The sequence below is a fragment of the Halictus rubicundus genome, unplaced genomic scaffold, assembly GCF_050948215.1.
Source record: "Halictus rubicundus isolate RS-2024b unplaced genomic scaffold, iyHalRubi1_principal scaffold0039, whole genome shotgun sequence".
In the NCBI taxonomy this organism is placed as follows: Eukaryota; Metazoa; Arthropoda; class Insecta; order Hymenoptera; family Halictidae; genus Halictus; species Halictus rubicundus.
The window spans coordinates 372,398-386,971 of record NW_027488580.1 but is presented as its reverse complement, the minus strand read 5'-3'; positions in this window follow the sequence as shown (position 1 = coordinate 386,971).

Sequence of the window (14,574 nt, the reverse complement as noted above, 5' to 3'; positions counted from 1 at the left end):
GATAGGATAGGATAGGGGATAGGATAGGATAGAGGATATTATAGGAAAGAGGATAGGATAGGATAGAGGATAGGATGGGATAGAGGATAGGATAGGATAGAGGATAGGATAGGATAGAGGATAGGATAGGATAGGATAGAGGATAGGATAGGATAGGATAGAGGATAGGATTGGATAGAGGATAGGATAGGATAGAGAATAGGATAGGATAGAGGATAGGATAGGATTGAGGATAGGATAGGATAGAGGATAGGATAGGATAGAGGATAGGATAGGATAGAGGATTGGATATGATAGAGGAAACGATATTATAGAGAATAGGATAGGAGAGAGGATAAGATAGGATAGAGGATAGGATAGCAAAGCGGATAGGATAGGATAGGATACAGGATAGGATATCAAAGCGGATAGGATAGGATGTAGGATTAGATAGGATAGAGGATAGGATAGGATAGAGGATAGGATAGGATAGATGATATTATAGGATAGAGGATAGAATATGATAGAGGATACGATATTATACAGGATACGATAGGATAGAGGATTGGATAGGGGATTGGATAGGATAGAGGATAGGATAGGATAGAGGATAGGATAGGACAGAGGATAGGATAGGATAGAGGATAGGATAGGATAGAGGATAGGATAGGATAGAGCATAGGATAGGATAGAGGATAGGATAGGATAGAGGATAGGATAGGATAGAGGATAGGATAGGATAGAGGATAGGATAGGATAGAGGATAGGATAGGATAGAGGATAGGATAGGATAGAGGATAGGATAGGATAGAGGATAGGATAGGATAGAGGATAGGATAGAGGATAGGATAGGATAGAGGATAGGATAGAGGATTGGATAGGATAGAGGATATTATAGGATAGAGGTTAGGATAGTGTAGAGAATAGGATAGGATAGAGGATAGGATAGAGGATAGGATAGGATAGAGGATAGGATAGAGGATTGGATAGGATAGAGGATATTATAGGATAGAGGATATGATACGATAGCGGATAGGATATAATGGAGTATAGGATAGTAATGAGGATAGGATAGCGTTGAGGATAGGATAGGATAGAGGATAGGATAGGATAGAGGATAGGTTAGGATAGAGGATAGGATAGGATAGAGGATAGGATAGGATAGAGGATAGGATAGGATAGAGGATAGGATAGGATAGAGGATAGGATAGGATAGGATAGAGGATAGGATAGGATAGGATAGAGGATAGGATTGGATAGAGGATAGGATAGGATAGAGAATAGGATAGGATAGAGGATAGGATAGGATTGAGGATAGGATAGGATAGAGGATAGGATAGGATAGAGGATAGGATAGGATAGAGGATTGGATATGATAGAGGAAACGATATTATAGAGAATAGGATAGGAGAGAGGATAGGATAGGATAGAGGATAGGATAGCAAAGCGGATAGGATAGGATAGGATACAGGATAGGATATCAAAGCGGATAGGATAGGATGTAGGATTAGATAGGATGTAGGATTAGATAGGATAGAGGATAGGATAGGATAGAGGATAGGATGGGATAGATGATATTATAGGATAGAGGATAGAATATGATAGAGGATACGATATTATACAGGATACGATAGGATAGAGGATTGGATAGAGGATAGGATAGGATAGAGGATAGGATGGGATAGATGATATTATAGGATAGAGGATAGAATATGATAGAGGATACGATATTATACAGGATACGATAGGATAGAGGATTGGATAGGGGATTGGATAGGATAGAGGATAGGATAGGATAGAGGATAGGATAGGATAGAGGATAGGATAGGATAGAGGATAGGATAGGATAGAGGATAGGATAGGATAGAGGATAGGATAGGATAGAGGATAGGATAGGATAGAGGATAGGATAGGATAGAGGATAGGATAGGATAGAGGATAGGATAGGATAGAGGATAGGATAGGATAGAGGATAGGATAGGATAGAGGATAGGATAGGATAGAGGATAGGATAGGATAGAGGATAGGATAGGATAGAGGATAGGATAGGATAGATAATAGGATAGAGGATTGGTTAGTATAAAGGATAGGAGAGGAAAGAGGATAGGATAGGATAGAGGATAGGATAGAGGATACTATAGGATAGAGGATATGATAGAGGATAGGATAGAGGATTGGATAGGATAGAGGATATTATAGGATAGAGGATATGATACGATAGCGGATAGGATATAATGGAGTATAGGATAGTAATGAGGATAGGATAGCGTTGAGGATAGGATAGGATAGAGGATATTATAGGATAGAGGATATGATACGATAGCGGATAGGATATAATGGAGTATAGGATAGTAATGAGGATAGGATAGCGTTGAGGATAGGATAGGATAGAGGATAGGTTAGAATAGAGGTTAGGATAGTGTAGAGAATAGGATAGGATAGAGGATAGGATTGGATACAGTATAGAATAGGATAGAGCATAGGATAGGATAGGATTGAGGATAGGATAGGATAGGGGATAGGATAGGATAGGATAGCGGATAGGATAGGATAGAGGATATTATAGGAAAGAGGATAGGATAGGATAGAGGATAGGATAGGATAGAGGATAGGATAGGATAGAGGATAGGATAGGATAGAGGATAGGATAGGATAGGATAGAGGATAGGATAGGATAGGATAGAGGATAGGATTGGATAGAGGATAGGATAGGATAGAGAATAGGATAGGATAGAGGATAGGATAGGATTGAGGATAGGATAGGATAGAGGATAGGATAGGATAGAGGATAGGATAGGATAGAGGATTGGATATGATAGAGGAAACGATATTCTAGAGAATAGGATAGGAGAGAGGATAGGATAGGATAGAGGATAGGATAGCAAAGCGGATAGGATAGGATAGGATACAGGATAGGATATCAAAGCGGATAGGATAGGATGTAGGATTAGATAGGATGTAGGATTAGATAGGATAGAGGATAGGATAGGATAGAGGATAGGATGGGATAGATGATATTATAGGATAGAGGATAGAATATGATAGAGGATACGATATTATACAGGATACGATAGGATAGAGGATTGGATAGGGGATTGGATAGGATAGAGGATAGGATAGGATAGAGGATAGGATAGGATAGAGGATAGGATAGGATAGAGGATAGGATAGGATAGAGGATAGGATAGGATAGAGGATAGGATAGGATAGAGGATAGGATAGGATAGAGGATAGGATAGGATAGAGGATAGGATAGGATAGAGGATAGGATAGGATAGAGGATAGGATAGGATAGAGGATAGGATAGGATAGAGGATAGGATAGGATAGAGGATAGGATAGAGGATAGGATAGGATAGAGGATAGGATAGAGGATTGGATAGGATAGAGGATATTATAGGATAGAGGATATGATACGATAGCGGATAGGATATAATGGAGTATAGGATAGTAATGAGGATAGGATAGCGTTGAGGATAGGATAGGATAGAGGATAGGATAGGATAGAGGATATGTTAGGATAGAGGATAGGATAGGATAGATGATAGGATAGGATAGAGGGTAGGATAGGATAGAGGATAGGATAGGATAGAGGATAGGATAGGATAGAGGATAGGATAGGATAGAGGAAAGGATAGAGGATAGGATAGGATAGAGGATGGGATAGGATAGAGGATAGGATATAATGGAGTATAGGATAGGGTTGAGGATACGATAGGATAGAGGTTAGGCTAGTGTAGAGAATAGGATAGGATAGAGGATAGGATTGGATACAGTATAGAATAGGATAGAGCATAGGATAGGATAGGATTGAGGATAGGATAGGATAGGGGATAGGATAGGATAGGATAGGGGATAGGATAGGATAGAGGATATTATAGGAAAGAGGATAGGATAGGATAGAGGATAGGATAGGATAGAGGATAGGATAGGATAGAGGATAGGATAGGATAGAGGATTGGATATGATAGAGGAAACGATATTATAGAGAATAGGATAGGAGAGAGGATAGGATAGGATAGAGGATAGGATAGCAAAGCGGATAGGATAGGATAGGATACAGGATAGGATATCAAAGCGGATAGGATAGGATGTAGGATTAGATAGGATGTAGGATTAGATAGGATAGAGGATAGGATAGGATAGAGGATAGGATGGGATAGATGATATTATAGGATAGAGGATAGAATATGATAGAGGATACGATATTATACAGGATACGATAGGATAGAGGATTGGATAGGGGATTGGATAGGATAGAGGATAGGATAGGATAGAGGATAGGATAGGATAGAGGATAGGATAGGATAGAGGATAGGATAGGATAGAGGATAGGATAGGATAGAGGATAGGATAGGATAGAGGATAGGATAGGATAGAGGATAGGATAGGATAGAGGATAGGATAGAGGATACTATAGGATAGAGGATATGATAGAGGATAGGATAGAGGATTGGATAGGATAGAGGATATTATAGGATAGAGGATATGATACGATAGCGGATAGGATATAATGGAGTATAGGATAGTAATGAGGATAGGATAGCGTTGAGGATAGGATAGGATAGAGGATATTATAGGATAGAGGATATGATGCGATAGCGGATAGGATATAATGGAGTATAGGATAGTAATGAGGATAGGATAGCGTTGAGGATAGGATAGGATAGAGGATAGGTTAGGATAGAGGTTAGGATAGTGTAGAGAATAGGATAGGATAGAGGATAGGATTGGATACAGTATAGAATAGGATAGAGCATAGGATAGGATAGGATTGAGGATAGGATAGGATAGGGGATAGGATAGGATAGGATAGGGGATAGGATAGGATAGAGGATATTATAGGAAAGAGGATAGGATAGGATAGAGGATAGGATAGGATAGAGGATAGGATAGGATAGAGGATAGGATAGGATAGAGGATAGGATAGGATAGGATAGAGGATAGGATAGGATAGGATAGAGGATAGGATTGGATAGAGGATAGGATAGGATAGAGAATAGGATAGGATAGAGGATAGGATAGGATTGAGGATAGGATAGGATAGAGGATAGGATAGGATAGAGGATAGGATAGGATAGAGGATTGGATATGATAGAGGAAACGATATTCTAGAGAATAGGATAGGAGAGAGGATAGGATAGGATAGAGGATAGGATAGCAAAGCGGATAGGATAGGATAGGATACAGGATAGGATATCAAAGCGGATAGGATAGGATGTAGGATTAGATAGGATGTAGGATTAGATAGGATAGAGGATAGGATAGGATAGAGGATAGGATGGGATAGATGATATTATAGGATAGAGGATAGAATATGATAGAGGATACGATATTATACAGGATACGATAGGATAGAGGATTGGATAGGGGATTGGATAGGATAGAGGATAGGATAGGATAGAGGATAGGATAGGATAGAGGATAGGATAGGATAGAGGATAGGATAGGATAGAGGATAGGATAGGATAGAGGATAGGATAGGATAAAGGATAGGATAGGATAGAGGATAGGATAGGATAGAGGATAGGATAGGATAGAGGATAGGATAGGATAGAGGATAGGATAGGATAGAGGATAGGATAGGATAGAGGATAGGATAGGATAGAGGATAGGATAGGATAGAGGATAGGATAGGATAGAGGATAGGATAGGATAGAGGATAGGATAGGATAGGATAGAGGATAGGATAGGATAGAGGATAGGATAGGATAGAGGATAGGATAGGATAGAGGATAGGATAGGATAGAGGATAGGATAGGATAGAGGATAGGATAGAGGATTGGTTAGTATAAAGGATAGGAGAGGAAAGAGGATAGGATAGGATAGAGGATAGGATAGAGGATAGGATAAGATAGAGGATACGATAGAGGATAGGATAGAGGATTGGATAGGATAGAGGATATTATAGGATAGAGGATATGATACGATAGCGGATAGGATATAATGGAGTATAGGATAGTAATGAAGATAGGATAGCGTTGAGGATAGGATAGGATAGAGGATAGGATAGGATGGAGGATAGGATAGGGTTGAGGATAGGATAGGATAGAGGATAGGATAGAGGATTGGATAGGATAGAGGATATGATAGGATAGCGGATAGGATATAATGGAGTATAGGATAGGAATGAGGATAGGATAGGGTTCAGGATAGCATAGGATAGAGGATAGGATAGGATAGAGGATATGTTAGGATAGAGGATAGGATAGGATAGAGGATAGGATAGGTTAGAGGATAGGATAGAATAGAGGATAGGATAGGATAGAGGATAGGATAGGATAGAGGATAGGATAGGATAGAGGATGGGATAGGATAGAGGATAGGATATAATGGAGTATAGGATAGGAATGAGGATAGGATAGGGTTGAGGATAGGATAGGATAGAGGTTAGGATAGTGTAGAGAATAGGATAGGATAGAGGATAGGATAGGATAGGGGATTGGATAGGATAGAGGACAGGAGACGATAGAGGATAATATAGGATAGAGGATAGGATAGGATAGAGAATAGGATAGGATAGATGATATTACAGGCAAGAGGATAGAATATGATATAGGACACGATATTATAGAGGATAGGATAGGATAGAGGATAGGATCGGATAGAGGATAGGATAGGATAGAGGATAGGATAGGATAGAGGATAGGATAGGATAGAGGATAGGATAGGGGATTGGATAGGATAGAGGATAGGAGACGATGGAGGATAGGATAGGATGTAGGATTGGATAGGATAGAGGATAGGATAGGATAGAGGATAGGGTAGGGGATTGGATAGGATAGAGGATAGGAGACGATGGAGGATAGGATAGAGGATATGATAGGATAGAGGATATGATAGAGGATAGGATAGAGGATTGGATAGGATAGAGGATATTATAGGATAGAGGATATGATACGATAGCGGATAGGATATAATGGAGTATAGGATAGTAATGAGGATAGGATAGCGTTGAGGATAGGATAGGATAGAGGATAGGATATGATAGAGGATAGGTTAGGATAGAGGATAGGATAGGATAGAGGATAGGATAGGATAGAGGATAAGATAGGATAGAGGATAGGTTAGGATAGAGGATAGGATAGGATAGAGGATAGGATAGAGGAAAGGATAGAGGATAGGATAGAGGATAGGATAGAGGATAGGATAGGATAGAGGATAGGATAGAGGATAGGATGCAGGATTGGATAGGATAGAGGATATTATAGGATAGAGGATATGATAGGATAGCGGATAGGATATAATGGAGTATAGGATAGGAATGAGGATAGGATAGCGTTGAGGATAGGATAGGATAGAGGACAGGATAGGATAGAGGGTAGGTTAGGATAGAGGATAGGATAGGATAGAGGATAGGATAGGAAAGAGGATAGGATAGGATAGAGGATTGGATAGGATAGAGGATAGGATAGGATAGAGGATAGGATAGGATAGATGATATTATAGGATAGAGGATAGAATATGATAGAGGATACGATATTATACAGGATACGATAGGATAGAGGATTGGATAGGGGATTGGACAGGATAGAGGATAGGAGACGATAGAGGATAGGATAGGATAGAGGATAGGATAGGATAGAGAATAGGATAGGATAGATGATATTATAGGCAAGAGGATAGGATCTGATAGAGGATACGATATTATAGAGGATAGGATAGGATAGAGGATAGGATAGGATAGGATAGAGGATAGGATAGGATAGATGATATTATAGGAAAGAGGATAGGATACGATAGAGCATACGATATTATAGAGAATAGGATAGGATAGAGTATCGGATAGGATAGGACAGAGGATAGGATAGGGGATTGGATAGGATAGAGGACAGCAGACGATAGAGGATAATATAGGATAGAGGATAGGATAGGATAGAGAATAGGATAGGATAGATGACATTACAGGCAAGAGGATAGAATATGATATAGGATACGATATTATAGAGGATAGGATAGGATAGAGGATAGGATCGGATAGAGGATAGGATAGGATAGAGGATAGGATAGGATAGAGGATTGGATAGGATAGAGGATAGGATAGGGGATTGGATAGGATAGAGGATTGGAGACGATGGAGGATAGGATAGGATGTAGGATTGGATAGGATAGAGGATAGGATAGGATAGAGGATAGGGTAGGGGATTGGATAGGATAGAGGATAGGAGACGATGGAGGATAGGATAGAGGATATGATAGGATAGAGGATATGATAGAGGATAGGATAGAGAATATTATAGGATAGAGGATATGATACGATAGCGGATAGGATATAATGGAGTATAGGATAGTAATGAGGATAGGATAGGATAGAGGATAGGATAGGATAGAGGATAGGATAGAATAGAGGATAGGATAGGATAGAGGATAGGATAGGATAGAGGATAGGATAGGATAGAGGATGGGATAGGATAGAGGATCGGATATAATGGAGTATAGGATAGGAATGAGGATAGGATAGGGTTGAGGATAGGATAGGATAGAGGTTAGGATAGTGTAGAGAATAGGATAGGATAGAGGATAGGATTGGATACAGTATAGAATAGGATAGAGCATAGGATAGGATAGGATTGAGGATAGGATAGGATAGGGGATAGGATAGGATAGGATAGGGGATAGGATAGGATAGAGGATATTATAGGAAAGAGGATATGATACGATAGCGGATAGGATATAATGGAGTATAGGATAGTAATGAGGATAGGATAGGATAGAGGATAGGATAGGATAGAGGATAGGATAGAATAGAGGATAGGATAGGATAGAGGATAGGATAGGATAGAGGATAGGATAGGATAGAGGATGGGATAGGATAGAGGATCGGATATAATGGAGTATAGGATAGGAATGAGGATAGGATAGGGTTGAGGATAGGATAGGATAGAGGTTAGGATAGTGTAGAGAATAGGATAGGATAGAGGATAGGATTGGATACAGTATAGAATAGGATAGAGCATAGGATAGGATAGGATAGAGGATAGGATGGGATAGAGGATAGGATAGGATAGAGGATAGGATAGGATAGAGGATAGGATAGGATAGGATAGAGGATAGGATAGGATAGGATAGAGGATAGGATTGGATAGAGGATAGGATAGGATAGAGAATAGGATAGGATAGAGGATAGGATAGGATTGAGGATAGGATAGGATAGAGGATAGGATAGGATAGAGGATAGGATAGGATAGAGGATTGGATATGATAGAGGAAACGATATTATAGAGAATAGGATAGGAGAGAGGATAGGATAGGATAGAGGATAGGATAGCAAAGCGGATAGGATAGGATAGGATACAGGATAGGATATCAAAGCGGATAGGATAGGATGTAGGATTAGATAGGATAGAGGATAGGATAGGATAGAGGATAGGATAGGATAGATGATATTATAGGATAGAGGATAGAATATGATAGAGGATACGATATTATACAGGATACGATAGGATAGAGGATTGGATAGGGGATTGGATAGGATAGAGGATAGGATAGGATAGAGGATAGGATAGGATAGAGGATAGGATAGGATAGAGGATAGGATAGGATAGAGGATAGGATAGGATAGAGCATAGGATAGGATAGAGGATAGGATAGGATAGAGGATAGGATAGGATAGAGGATAGGATAGGATAGAGGATAGGATAGGATAGAGGATAGGATAGGATAGAGGATAGGATAGGATAGAGGATAGGATAGGATAGAGGATAGGATAGGATAGAGGATAGGATAGAGGATAGGATAGGATAGAGGATAGGATAGAGGATTGGATAGGATAGAGGATATTATAGGATAGAGGATATGATACGATAGCGGATAGGATATAATGGAGTATAGGATAGTAATGAGGATAGGATAGCGTTGAGGATAGGATAGGATAGAGGATAGGATAGGATAGAGGATAGGTTAGGATAGAGGATAGGATAGGATAGATGATAGGATAGGATAGAGGGTAGGATAGGATAGAGGATAGGATAGGATAGAGCATAGGATAGGATAGAGGATAGGATAGGATAGAGGATAGGATAGAGGATAGGATAGGATAGAGGATGGGATAGGATAGAGGATAGGATATAATGGAGTATAGGATAGGGTTGAGGATACGATAGGATAGAGGTTAGGATAGTGTAGAGAATAGGATAGGATAGAGGATAGGATTGGATACAGTATAGAATAGGATAGAGCATAGGATAGGATAGGATTGAGGATAGGATAGGATAGGGGATAGGATAGGATAGGATAGGGGATAGGATAGGATAGAGGATATTATAGGAAAGAGGATAGGATAGGATAGAGGATAGGATAGGATAGAGGATAGGATAGGATAGAGGATAGGATAGGATAGAGGATAGGATAGGATAGGATAGAGGATAGGATAGGATAGGATAGAGGATAGGATTGGATAGAGGATAGGGTAGGATAGAGAATAGGATAGGGTAGAGGATAGGATAGGATTGAGGATAGGATAGGATAGGATAGAGGATAGGATAGGATAGAGGATAGGATAGGATAGAGGATTGGATATGATAGAGGAAACGATATTCTAGAGAATAGGATAGGAGAGAGGATAGGATAGGATAGAGGATAGGATAGGATAGAGGATAGGATAGGATACAGGATAGGATAGGATAGAGGATAGGATAGGATAGAGGATAGGATAGGATAGAGGATAGGATAGGATAGAGGATAGGATAGGATAGAGGATAGGATAGGATAGAGGATAGGATAGGATAGAGGATAGGATAGGATAGAGGATAGGATAGAGGATAGGATAGGATAGAGGATAGGATAGAGGATTGGATAGGATAGAGGATATTATAGGATAGAGGATATGATACGATAGCGGATAGGATATAATGGAGTATAGGATAGTAATGAGGATAGGATAGCGTTGAGGATAGGATAGGATAGAGGATAGGATAGGATAGAGGATATGTTAGGATAGAGGATAGGATAGGATAGATGATAGGATAGGATAGAGGGTAGGATAGGATAGAGGATAGGATAGGATAGAGGATAGGATAGGATAGAGGATAGGATAGGATAGAGGAAAGGATAGAGGATAGGATAGGATAGAGGATGGGATAGGATAGAGGATAGGATATAATGGAGTATAGGATAGGGTTGAGGATACGATAGGATAGAGGTTAGGCTAGTGTAGAGAATAGGATAGGATAGAGGATAGGATTGGATACAGTATAGAATAGGATAGAGCATAGGATAGGATAGGATTGAGGATAGGATAGGATAGGGGATAGGATTGGATAGGATAGGGGATAGGATAGGATAGAGGATATTATAGGAAAGAGGATAGGATAGGATAGAGGATAGGATAGGATAGAGGATAGGATAGGATAGAGGATAGGATAGGATAGAGGATAGGATAGGATAGAGGATAGGATAGGATAGGATAGAGGATAGGATAGGATAGGATAGAGGATAGGATTGGATAGAAGATAGGATAGGATAGAGAATAGGATAGGATAGAGGATAGGATAGGATTGAGGATAGGATAGGATAGAGGATAGGATAGGATAGAGGATAGGATAGGATAGAGGATTGGATATGATAGAGGAAACGATATTATAGAGAATAGTATAGGAGAGAGGATAGGATAGGATAGAGGATAGGATAGCAAAGCGGATAGGATAGGATAGGATACAGGATAGGATATCAAAGCGGATAGGATAGGATGTAGGATTAGATAGGATGTAGGATTAGATAGGATAGAGGATAGGATAGGATAGAGGATAGGATGGGATAGATGATATTATAGGATAGAGGATAGAATATGATAGAGGATACGATATTATACAGGATACGATAGGATAGAGGATTGGATAGGGGATTGGATAGGATAGAGGATAGGATAGGATAGAGGATAGGATAGGATAGAGGATAGGATAGGATAGAGGATAGGATAGGATAGAGGATAGGATAGGATAGAGGATAGGATAGGATAGAGGATAGGATAGGATAGAGGATAGGATTGGATACAGTATAGAATAGGATAGAGCATAGGATAGGATAGGATTGAGGATAGGATAGGATAGGGGATAGGATAGGATAGGATAGGGGATAGGATAGGATAGAGGATATTATAGGAAAGAGGATAGGATAGGATAGAGGATAGGATAGGATAGAGGATAGGATAGGATAGAGGATAGGATAGGATAGGATAGAGGATAGGATAGGATAGGATAGGATAGAGGATAGGATTGGATAGAGGATAGGATAGGATAGAGAATAGGATAGGATAGAGGATAGGATAGGATTGAGGATAGGATAGGATAGAGGATAGGATAGGATAGAGGATAGGATAGGATAGAGGATTGGATATGATAGAGGAAACGATATTCTAGAGAATAGGATAGGAGAGAGGATAGGATAGGATAGAGGATAGGATAGCAAAGCGGATAGGATAGGATAGGATACAGGATAGGATATCAAAGCGGATAGGATAGGATGTAGGATTAGATAGGATGTAGGATTAGATAGGATAGAGGATAGGATAGGATAGAGGATAGGATGGGATAGATGATATTATAGGATAGAGGATAGAATATGATAGAGGATACGATATTATACAGGATACGATAGGATAGAGGATTGGATAGGGGATTGGATAGGATAGAGGATAGGATAGGATAGAGGATAGGATAGGATAGAGGATAGGATAGGATAGAGGATAGGATAGGATAGAGGATAGGATAGGATAGAGGATAGGATAGGATAGAGGATAGGATAGGATAGAGGATAGGATAGGATAGAGGATAGGATAGGATAGAGGATAGGATAGGATAGAGGATAGGATAGGATAGAGGATAGGATAGGATAGAGGATAGGATAGGATAGGATAGAGGATAGGATAGGATAGAGGATAGGATAGGATAGAGGATAGGATAGGATAGAGGATAGGATAGGATAGAGGATAGGATAGGATAGAGGATAGGATAGGATAGAGGATAGGATAGGATAGAGGATAGGATAGGATAGGATAGAGGATAGGATAGGATAGAGGATAGGATAGGATAGAGGATAGGATAGGATAGAGGATAGGATAGGATAGAGGATAGGATAGGATAGAGGATAGGATAGGATAGAGGATAGGATAGGATAGAGGATAGGATAGAGGATTGGTTAGTATAAAGGATAGGAGAGGAAAGAGGATAGGATAGGATAGAGGATAGGATAGAGGATAGGATAAGATAGAGGATACGATAGAGGATAGGATAGAGGATTGGATAGGATAGAGGATATTATAGGATAGAGGATATGATACGATAGCGGATAGGATATAATGGAGTATAGGATAGTAATGAGGATAGGATAGCGTTGAGGATAGGATAGGATAGAGGATATTATAGGATAGAGGATATGATACGATAGCGGATAGGATATAATGGAGTATAGGATAGTAATGAAGATAGGATAGCGTTGAGGATAGGATAGGATAGAGGATAGGTTAGGATAGAGGATAGGATAGGATAGAGGATAGGGTAGGGGATTGGATAGGATAGAGGATAGGATAGGGTAGATGATATTATAGGCAAGAGGATAGGATATGATAGAGGATACGATATTATAGTGGATAGGATAGGATAGAGGATAGGATAGGATGGAGGATAGGATAGGGTTGAGGATAGGATAGGATAGAGGATAGGATAGAGGATTGGATAGGATAGAGGATATGATAGGATAGCGGATAGGATATAATGGAGTATAGGATAGGAATGAGGATAGGATAGGGTTCAGGATAGCATAGGATAGAGGATAGGATAGGATAGAGGATATGTTAGGATAGAGGATAGGATAGGATAGAGGATAGGATAGGTTAGAGGATAGGATAGAATAGAGGATAGGATAGGATAGAGGATAGGATAGGATAGAGGATAGGATAGGATAGAGGATGGGATAGGATAGAGGATAGGATATAATGGAGTATAGGATAGGAATGAGGATAGGATAGGGTTGAGGATAGGATAGGATAGAGGTTAGGATAGTGTAGAGAATAGGATAGGATAGAGGATAGGATAGGATAGGGGATTGGATAGGATAGAGGACAGGAGACGATAGAGGATAATATAGGATAGAGGATAGGATAGGATAGAGAATAGGATAGGATAGATGATATTACAGGCAAGAGGATAGAATATGATATAGGACACGATATTATAGAGGATAGGATAGGATAGAGGATAGGATAGGATAGAGGATAGGATAGGATAGAGGATAGGATAGGATAGAGGATAGGATAGGATAGAGGATAGGATAGGGGATTGGATAGGATAGAGGATAGGAGACGATGGAGGATAGGATAGGATGTAGGATTGGATAGGATAGAGGATAGGATAGGATAGAGGATAGGGTAGGGGATTGGATAGGATAGAGGATAGGAGACGATGGAGGATAGGATAGAGGATATGATAGGATAGAGGATATGATAGAGGATAGGATAGAGGATTGGATAGGATAGAGGATATTATAGGATAGAGGATATGATACGATAGCGGATAGGATATAATGGAGTATAGGATAGTAATGAGGATAGGATAGCGTTGAGGATAGGATAGGATAGAGGATAGGATATGATAGAGGATAG